This window comes from Monodelphis domestica, chromosome 5 (genome assembly GCF_027887165.1).
Source record: "Monodelphis domestica isolate mMonDom1 chromosome 5, mMonDom1.pri, whole genome shotgun sequence".
Taxonomy (NCBI): Eukaryota; Metazoa; Chordata; class Mammalia; order Didelphimorphia; family Didelphidae; genus Monodelphis; species Monodelphis domestica.
Window position 1 is genome coordinate 253,844,398 of NC_077231.1, and position 10,242 is coordinate 253,854,639.

At 35.1% G+C, this 10,242-nt stretch overlaps 1 long non-coding RNA gene across 1 annotated transcript; it reads left to right on the forward strand.

Moving 5' to 3' along the window:
* The first annotated feature begins 5,745 nt into the window (after window positions 1-5,745).
* Window positions 5,746-7,823, forward strand: LOC103092790 (uncharacterized). The gene is made up of 2 exons (XR_001625148.2): window positions 5,746-7,157; window positions 7,291-7,823. It is a non-coding gene; the product is annotated as an uncharacterized LOC103092790 (long non-coding RNA).
* Window positions 7,824-10,242: the final 2,419 nt, after the last annotated feature.

The following is a 10,242-nucleotide window of genomic DNA, read 5'->3' on the forward strand; positions in this document are numbered from 1 at the left end:
ACCAACCCTTCAACAAATAGTACCTTTCAAACAATGGATAATAATAAAGATGGCATCTCATAAAAAGATCAGGAATAAGAGAATGACAACAAATCAAGACAAAGAATAGTTGTCTCAGTTAAAAGAAAAAGTAACACAAATAACCCAAGTATGTATAGTAACTTTATATGATTCCACTTAGACCTTATACATAGAAGATGCTTAATGTTTGTTGACTTGTGGGGGAAATATTCCTTATCTTCTAAGCCACTGAGTTTTCTTGACTTTCAAAATTCTACTTTAGTAGTTCCAATTTCCCTTCTCAAATCTTTAATTCTTTTAAGTTTCTTACCCAGTGTGAGGGTTCTTATTATGCCATTCTCATTTCTGGGAATATCATTATTTTGCTAACACTACTTTTTTCCCTTGAAGAGTTCTCCCTTTCTTTTGTCCCATAATACTAACTCTTTTTTATATTAGAGCCTCACTTTTTTTTTTCTAGCTTAAGATACAGGCTATTTCCTGGTTTTTCTATGAGATTTTATTTGTAAGGATTTTTTTACTTCCCCTTCTTTTGTTTATTCGTCTTTAACATTGTTTGGCATATTTCTTGTTGTCTTAAAGAATCTAAACCTAAACATTCAGATGTTTTATTGCAAGCCTCCTTATAAAATTTCCTTATGAGAATCATCTATGTGCACATTAAATGTATATTTAATGAAAGCATGCAAAGGTAGTGAGTAGGCTGTTGCAGAAGATTTTCTAAAACAGACATCTATAAATCACAAAATGACTTAGAGTAGTAGCAAATAGAAGCATCCCCTATATTCATTGATCACCCAAAAAAGAAAGAGGAAAAAAAGATTGTTTGGGGTGAAACAAATCTCAATATTAGAGAATTCTCAAATAATGAATCTCCCATGTATATGTTAAGTTCATACAATATTTCATGATATTCATTCACACATTCAACTCATTTTTTAAGCATCTAATTAATTAAAAGCATTATGCTAAGAGCTGGGAAGATAAAAAGTTTAAATAAGACACAGTCTCTATCCTCATATAGTTTATAGCCTAGGAAAGGACACAAACCCAAACAGGTACGATACATAACAACAAAAGGGAAGAACTTTAGAGGAAGGACATTAACCATGGCAGTTCAGAAAAGGCACAGTCGAGTAGGTACCATGTGAGCTAACTGTTAGAATGACTGGAAGTCTTAAGAGGGAAAAGGGAAAGAAAAAAGAAAGTGGGGAAGGAGGCCATCTTGGGTAGAGGGGACAATGAGAACTGAGCCATGGAAGGAGAAAGGTACACAGTGGGTTCCAGGTCCAGAAAAGCAGACCAACGTGGCATGAACAAAAGTAGATGGAGGGTAATTGTGAACTAAACTTGGAACTCTTGGTTGATGCTAGACTATGGAAGGCCTTAAATCCAAGGCAAAGGGCTTTTAATTTAATTTAATTTAATAGATGGATGAGAAATGATATGATTAGATCTACGCCCAAGAAAAATTCAAGATGCAGTATAAGAAATATCAAAGACAGAAATGGAAAAGGCAGTTGGCTAGTTATCTCAAGAGTCAGAGATGACATTTTAATAACCAGATTGTTGCATTAGGACCTATATAACATTATAATTAAGCATTAGGCGAAGGCCTCCAGCAAATATACGGTAGACGCTTTAGGGAAAAATTAGGGGGAAAAGTATCATGTATTCCAATGTATTGACTGACATTAACACTAAATATGATGTTATGGAAAATGGAGTAGCAATAATGATATCAGGTAAAAGCTGAAATAGATCTAATAAAAAGAGATAATCAAGGATACTGAATTATGTTAAAGGTACCACAGATAATGAAACATCAATATTAAACATATGCACACCAAATATAGCATCTACATTTTTAAAGAAAAAGCTAAAGGAATTACAGGTAGAAATACTTAACCAAACAAGAGAGATTGAAAAATTCCCCTTTCAGAATTGGATGAATCTAACAACAACAATAAAAAACAGAGAAGTTAATGAGATAAATAAAATCTTAGATGAGCTAGCTATGATAGATATCTGGATAGAATTATATGAGGATAGAAAGGAATATGTATATATTTTTTTTCTCAGCAGTACATGCCACTTTTTGAGACACAATTTTTTAAAAAGTTTAATTAATTAATTTGGAATATTTTTTTCATGGTTACATGATCCATGTTCTTTCCCTCCTCTCCTTCCACACCCCTCCCATAGCCAACAAGCAATTCCACTGGGTTTTACATAAGACACAAAATTTTATAATGCAGAAAAGCAGAAATATCGAATGCATTCTTTTCAGATCACAATGCAACAAAAATTATATTTAATAAGAGACTAACCTAATCTTAAAGAATTGAATGGGTTGAGGAACAAATCATAGAAATAACAATTTTATTAAAGAATATGATAACGAAGCAACATACTAAAACTTAAGGGATACAGCTACAACAGCAGTTAAAGGAAAATTTATATCTAAATACTTTTATCAACAAAATGGAAAAAGAACAAATCAATGAATGGGTATACAAATTAAAAATAGGAAAAAACAAATTAAAAATCCCCAGTGAAATGATAAATTGGAAATCATAAAATTTAAAGGTGAGATTAATAAAATTGACTGTAAGAAAATTATTGAACTGATAAGTAAAACTATTTGGTTTTATGGAAAAAACCCAAAATATTATATGATTTTTTAAAAGAGAAAAGAAATTCAAATCACAAGCAGCAAAAAATAAAAAAGGTTAATTTACCACTAATGAAGATGAAATCAAAAGAATTATTTAGAGTTACTTTGCTTAATTATATGTCAACAAATTTAATAATTTAAGTGAAATGGATGAATACTTACAAAAATATAAATTGCCTAGAACTAACAGAGGAGGAAATAGAATATTTAAATCTATTTTAGAAAAAGAAATTGAACAAGCTATAAAAGAACTTATTAAGAATAAAGATCATATGGATTTACAAATGAATTTTACTAAACATTTAAAGATCATCTAATTCTAATAATGTTATTTAGAGCATTTGGTTAAAAAAATAATCCTGTTCTAGAACTTTAGTCCAAACCTCTCATTTTATAGGTGGGGAAACTGAGACCCAGAGAAGTGAAGTGACTTGTCTAAGGTCACACTGATAGTGAGTGGCAAAGTTGGGATTTGAATTCAAGCTTAAAGGCCTCAAAATTCTGTGCTTTTCCTACCATGCCAGGTTGCCTCTACTTAAATCTCCTTTACACCTTATATCTATTTTTCCTAATTCCTCTTCAGGCTATACTTGTGACTTTCTAGATTTCTACCATGCCCCTACATGACTACCCACTTTGATGTGTCTTCTCTCTTTGGAGTGTAAGCTCCTTGAGGGCAAGAACTGTTTTTCATTTTGCTTGTAGTTATATCCTCAGCATTGTTCATAATGTTTGGCACATTGTATAAGCTTAATAAATGCTTGTTGATATGCCCAAAGGGCGACAAAAGAATATCTACCCTTTGACCCAGCCATAGCACTGCTGGGTCTGTACCCCAAAGAGATATTGGACACAAAGACTTGTACAAAAATATTCATAGCTGCGCTCTTTGTGGTGGCCCAAAACTGGAAAACAAGGGGATGCCCATCAATTGGGGAATGGCTGAACAAACTGTGGTATATGTTGGTGATGGAATACTATTGTGCTAAAAGGAATAATAAAGTGGAGAAGTTCTATGGAGACTGGAACAACCTCCAGGAAGTGATGCAGAGCGAGAGGAGCAGAACCAGGAGAACATTGTACACAGAGACTAATACACTGTGGTATAATCGAACGTAATGGACTTCTCCATTAGTGGTGGTGTAATGTCCCTGAACAACTTGCAGGGATCCAGGAGAAAAAAACACCATTCATAAGCAAAGGATAAACTATGGGAGTGGAAACACCGAGAAAAAGCAACTGCCTGAATACAGAGGTTGAGGGGACATGACAGAGGATAGACTCTAAATGAACACTCTAATGCAAATACTATCAACAAAGCAATGGGTTCAAATCAAGAAAACATCTAATGCCCAGTGGACTTACGCGTTGGCTATGGGGGGTGGGGGGGGGAGGAAAAGAAAATTATCTATGTCTTTAACGAATAATGCTTGGAAATGATCAAATAAAATATATTTTAAAAAAAAAATAAATGCTTGTTGAAGGGACAAAAAAAAAAATAATCCTACCAAATTCCTTTTATGAAATCAAATATGCTGCTTATACCTAAACCAGGAAGAGAAAAAAAAAGGAAATTATAAGCCAATTTCATTAATGAATATAATTGCAAAGAATCCTAAATATTATATCACAAAGATTATATATTATCATGTCATGTATGCAAGGATGTTTTACTATAAGGAAAACTTAACATAATTGATTACATCAACAAAATAAAAAGCATATCATTATATCAATAGATGCATAAAAAGCTTTTCACAAGACATATCACTGATTTCTATTAAAAGAAACACTTGAAAGCATAGTGTGAATGGATTTTTCCTTAGATTAATAAGTATATATTTAAAACCATGAGCAAACATTATTTGTAATGGGGAGAAGTTAGAAGCTTTCCTGGTAAGATCAGGAATAAAATAAAAATGCCCATTATCACCAATATTATTTAATAGTGTATTAGAAATGCTAGCAATAGCAATAAGAAGAAAAAGAAATTGAGGGCATCAGAATGGGGAAGAGTTAGTAAAATTATCTCTTTGAAGATAATATGATATATATATATATATATATAAATCCTAGAAATTCAGTTAAAAGTTATTTTAAACTATCAATAATTTTAGCAAAGTATCAGGATATAAAATTAAACCCATAAAAATCATGAGCATTTCTATGTATCACTAGTGATATCACTTCACTTCTGTAAGAAGAGATGGTAAGACATAACTCCATTTAAATTAACTATAAATGGAATAAAAAACTGAAAGTGTATCTTCCAAAACAAATCCAGAAACTATATGAACATAATTAGACATTTTTATACAAATAAATTCAGATTTAAGCAATTGGAGAAATAGTAATTGTTCATGGGTGAGCCAAGCCAGTATAATCAAAATAGCAATACTACACAAACTAATGCCATCCCACTTAAATTACCAGAAATTATTTTAGTGAACTAGAAAAAAAATAATGAAAAAAAAAAAACAAAAGTCCAAGAATATAAATGGAAATAATGAAAAAAATTATAAGGAAGGTCTAGCTGTATCAGATTTCAAACTATTATAAAACAATCATTTTTGAAACTCTGATACTGATTAAGAAATAGAAAAGTAGATGAGTAGAACAGTACAGACATACAATGAAGTTGTAAAATATTATGGTAACCTTGGGTTTTGTTTTTGCATCACTATCTTTGACATTAGTTTTATTTTCTTCACTCTTTTTGCTAATGCTCTCTGTCTCTTCCACCCCCATGGTATTGTTTCATAATTGATTTTATTTTGAATTTCCAGCAGCAATAGATGAGCATTTAGGTCTAGCGCCTTTCTGAATAAACCTCTTCATTTGTGTTTAGGTCTAGGGCCTGCATTCCAGAACTACCACTACACACATAGGAGCAGCACTGGCCATGTTCCTGCCTACTAGTGTAATTTGCATTGTTTTTCCAATTTTCCCTTCTGGTGTTCCCGATGCCAATTTGGGCTTTTAGGTGACAAGTTTGGACAAGGTGACCTAGCTTTCCACAGAGGAAGCATTGGGTTGATTGGGTCTTTGTACAAATTTTCTTTTTGGCCTGTATGATTGTAATGTCGCTAAATTCTTTACCTCATCTATTTCTTTTTGTTGTGCTGTGATCTTAGCTCCTGTAACAGCTCATCTCTTTGTTCAGTTTTATGTTCCTTTTCTCCAGTAAATATGTAGGTTGCTGTTTTTCTTAAATCTTCCCATCCCAGAGACTCCCAATCTGGGCAATGACGCCTAAAATAAGTATTCACTGGCACACAATTGCCTTTAACAAATTGTCTGCTTATATGTTGTTAAATTAGCCTCAGACAAATCTGCAAACTCCAGAAGATTCTCTCCCATTTCTACTACTTGGTCTAAGAATGTGGATGGATGTTCCCCTGTTTCCTGTTTAAGCTTTTCAAATCTGCCACATGTCAGGTCCCTTTGTGAAAATTTTCATTGCTTCAATTAAACCTTATCTAGACTGATCAAGAAATCTTGGATTTTGGACATTACAAAGTTCTAGATTCTGTTCATACTCAGGCCCTGAAATCAAATTTGGATTGTTTCTAGTCTTGGCAATGAATTATTCTTTTTCCCTTTTGATAAAGAGGTCAGATAGAACAAACTCTCCGGTGAGGTAGGATCAAATAATTTGATTGTCGGGCAGAACTCCTTTATACACTTCATTGGTTCCTCGAAAAATTTGGGCATTCTCTTGCGAAGATGGTCCAGATCTGCAGGTGTAAATGAACTTTTAAACTCGCCAGTCCCTTTTTTTTTTTTTTTTTTTGCTTAGGGCCCAATTGTTGCTATTTCTTCTTTGGTGTCAAGATCATTACTTTTAAGTCAGTGTCTGTTGCCTGAGTCTTTCCCCCACAAAACAGTTTAACGCCTCTTTGCCTGCATAATAGAGTTGCAGCACTGAGAAAAACTCTTGCCAGCACAGGAAGGTAGACTAGCACCCTATCCATCTCTACTGAAAAACCACTGAAAACTGCCATAGATGTTCAAAGGAAAATATAAGAACTCTCGTTTGGTGACAAACACCCCAGAGAAATTGCCCCACCAAGGCAATCACTCCCATTGCCACTACCACTTTGTGGAACTTCTTTTTGTTCCAAAGCCTTTGCACAGGAAAAAAAAAATGTCTTTGAGTCTGGTACTTTAAGAATTCCCTGCCCCCACAGGAAATGATATCTTCTGATTGGTTGCCTCAGTTGCTAGGTGGAGTTTAGCGCCAAGCTCAGGAAAAACCACCATGGCAGCTCTATTGGGAAAGCCTCCCTTTCTCGGTGACCAAAAACTGACTTTTTCTGACTTCAAATCTGCTCAACTGTGAGTAGATTCGAAACTGTAAGAGAGATTGAAGACAAGTGACTGGGGATTTTTCTAGACCCAGTCAGGCAAGACGATCTCCTCAATGGGAGAGAGCAAAAATGGCTGCCCTCTACCTGAGGTCAGTATGTATCCAATCTGACTGCTTTTCAGAGTTAGGAGGTTTATTGTAAAGTTGTAAATTGGAGATGGGGTTAGGAACCTGGGTTGAGAGGTTTCCCTGTGACTGATAAAGCTCTCTTATTGCCCACCAGTCTGACTTTGCTTTAAAGTCTCTTCCGTCCGCGGCTGCCGAGGCTACCTGAATACTCTCTCTGGCCAAGTGATTCCCCTTCTGTTCTCATCTATTTCTTGGCAAAACCCCACGGAGGAATGAGTCTCAGTATAGATAGAGCAAAGATGCAGTCAGGTATCCGGAGTGATGAAGGCTCCCCCAGGTGAGTCTGACGCCCCCACCAGGGCAAGCTAAGCATTTCAAGCAACCCCCTCCGAGATGTGGTCTTCTCAGTGTGACAGCAGAGTCAGGAGCTTCAACTGTCTTCAGGATCTTGTTAAATATTCTATTCACAGAATTGGAGCTGGGCCTGTAGACATTTCTGTCTCCAGAGCAAGGATCCAACTTCCCTGGCTGGTTCGTTTCCCAGGATTCCCTTCCTCTCAAGACTCTAAAAGGGTTTGCTCTTGCTTCTCCTGGTTCAACAGCATTCCATGTCACTATGCTTGCAGTCTTGTTTCCTTTCCAAAATATCTCCTTCACAGTAAAGCAAGTTTTTGGAATAAGAATCCACCATTTAGTAAAAGTTATTGGGGAAAACCAGAAAGCAATTTGGCAGAAACTAGATATAGACCAGTGTCTTATACCATTTACCAAGATAGGTATTGAAATGGTTGTATGACCTAGAGATATTATAAACAAATTGAGAAAAACAGGATATGCGTAAGAGAAGAATTTATGAATAAACAAGAGATAGAAAGCATTATGAAATGTAAAATCAATCATTTTAAATACATTAAAGTGAGAGAGAGTTTTTGTACAAATAAAACTAATGGTAGCCAAGATTAGAAGGAAAGCATTGTTAGGAAAAACTTTTTGTGGATGGTTTCTTGGATAGAGATCCAATATCTAAAATATATAAAGAACTTTTTCAAATATATGAGTATTAGCCATTCCCCAAATGATTGTCAAAAGAGATCAAAGCAATGTGTAACTCTATGAAGAATTGCTCTAAATCATTATTGATTAGAGAAATACAAACCAAAACAACTCTAAGATATCATCTCATACAAAAATGATAAAAGGGAAAATGACAAATATTGGAGAGGAGGTAGAAAAATAGGGACACATACATTATTGGCTGAAATAATGAAATGATCCAACCATTTTGGATTACAATTTGAATTTTATACTCCAAGAGTTATAGAACTGTGTATGCTTTTTGACCCAGTAATACATTATAGGGTTTATTTCCCAAGGTGATCAAGGAAAAAGGAAAATAAACTAGATGTTCTAAAAAATATAGCAACTTTTTTTTTTTTTTGTGGTGGCAAAGAAGTGGAAACTGAAGGGATGTATGTCAATTGGGGAATGAGTGAACAGGTTGTTGTAGGTCATTGTAATGCAATACTCCTGCATCATGAGAAATGACAAACAAGATGATCACCAAAAAGCCTTGGAAAGACTATAAGTGCAAAGTGAAAAGAGCAGAACATGTAGAACATTTTATATAGTAACAATAATTTATGATGATCAACTATGAATGACAACTATCATCAACAAGTCAAGGAGCCAGGACAACTCCAAGGAACCCATGATGAAAAAAGATATCCATCTCCATAGAAGGAACAGACAGATTCCAAAAGCAGGTTAAAACAAATCATTCTTCACTTTATTTCCTCCATGGATTTTTTCACAACTTGAAAAACAAGTAAATCCATATGATATGATATGGTATGACATGATATTTATTATATTAAATGATCATTTAGACAATCTCTATAAATATTACCTGCCTTCTTGGGGAGGGGAAAGGGATAAGAGAAGAGGAAGAATAAGACATAGATTTTTGGACATAGCTAATAAAAGAATCTGTTCTTCTTGGAGAAGTATATTTCATTTATAACAAACTATATATGTTATAGTTAAGTTACATATTATATTGTTATTTTTAATAGTAAATAGTAACAAGAAAAACACAACTTGATTGGTGAGTCAAGCTGTATTTAGTAATTGTGCTGGGTACCTACAAATTTTGTTACAAAGAAAATGCTTTAGGTTCCATAAAATTGAAGTTGTTGGTCATATTAGCTACTCTCTGTTGAATTTGTACTCCCAAATTTCTCAAAAGGTAGGCCATCAGAAAAGATTAGACACTCAAAATGTTCTACTGTGTGAGACCTTGTCACCCCAAAATCTAGCTCTAAATTTATGATGTTATGCTCCCCTACAATGTATTGGATTATAGATGAGGAATATAGGCCAAGATATTGGTCCCAATGGCCATATCTGAAAGAGACAATCTATTTAATTCTATGGCTGGAATAGACAGAAATAATTAGACATCAAAGTGGAGTGACTGCCTCTTTAATGGTTCCCTGGCAAGTTTATCACCATGTCTTGATTTCGGTACTGTGTCAAAATTATATATTGCTTTTTAGTGAAGAGAATTCAATGTAATTTTAATATTAGCCTAATTAAAATGGGGTAGGCTAATCTTTATGGTGGTGGTGGTGGTGGGGACCCAAATTTAATGCATTGTAAAGCCAAGTGCAGATAGTTTAAGGATTATCAATGGGGTGGGGGTGGGGGGAGTCAAGATGATGGCCTAGAAGGAGCAGACATTTAGATCTTTGAGTACCCTTCCTTACCGATCACAAACTGAATGCTACTAGGGGACTGAAAATCAAACCTAACAACAAGACAGAACCAAGGAACCTTCCTGCTGGACTCAATTCAAAAGGTATGCCCTCCTCCCCCCAATCCAGAATCCGAGAACACCCAGGTTTAAGGGAAAGGCAGAAGGAAGTCCCAGGATCCCTCCTCCCTCACCTAGAGCTCTAAGCCCCCAGTGGCTGCGGGAACCTTGGGGCGGGAAAAGGCGCTGGTCTGGAGGGTGTACCTTGTGGGCAGGGCTGGGCCAAGCTCAGAGTGTCGAACACAGATGGTGGGGAAGGATCTGGAGAGGGAGCATAGAGCTGGCAGCTTGGTC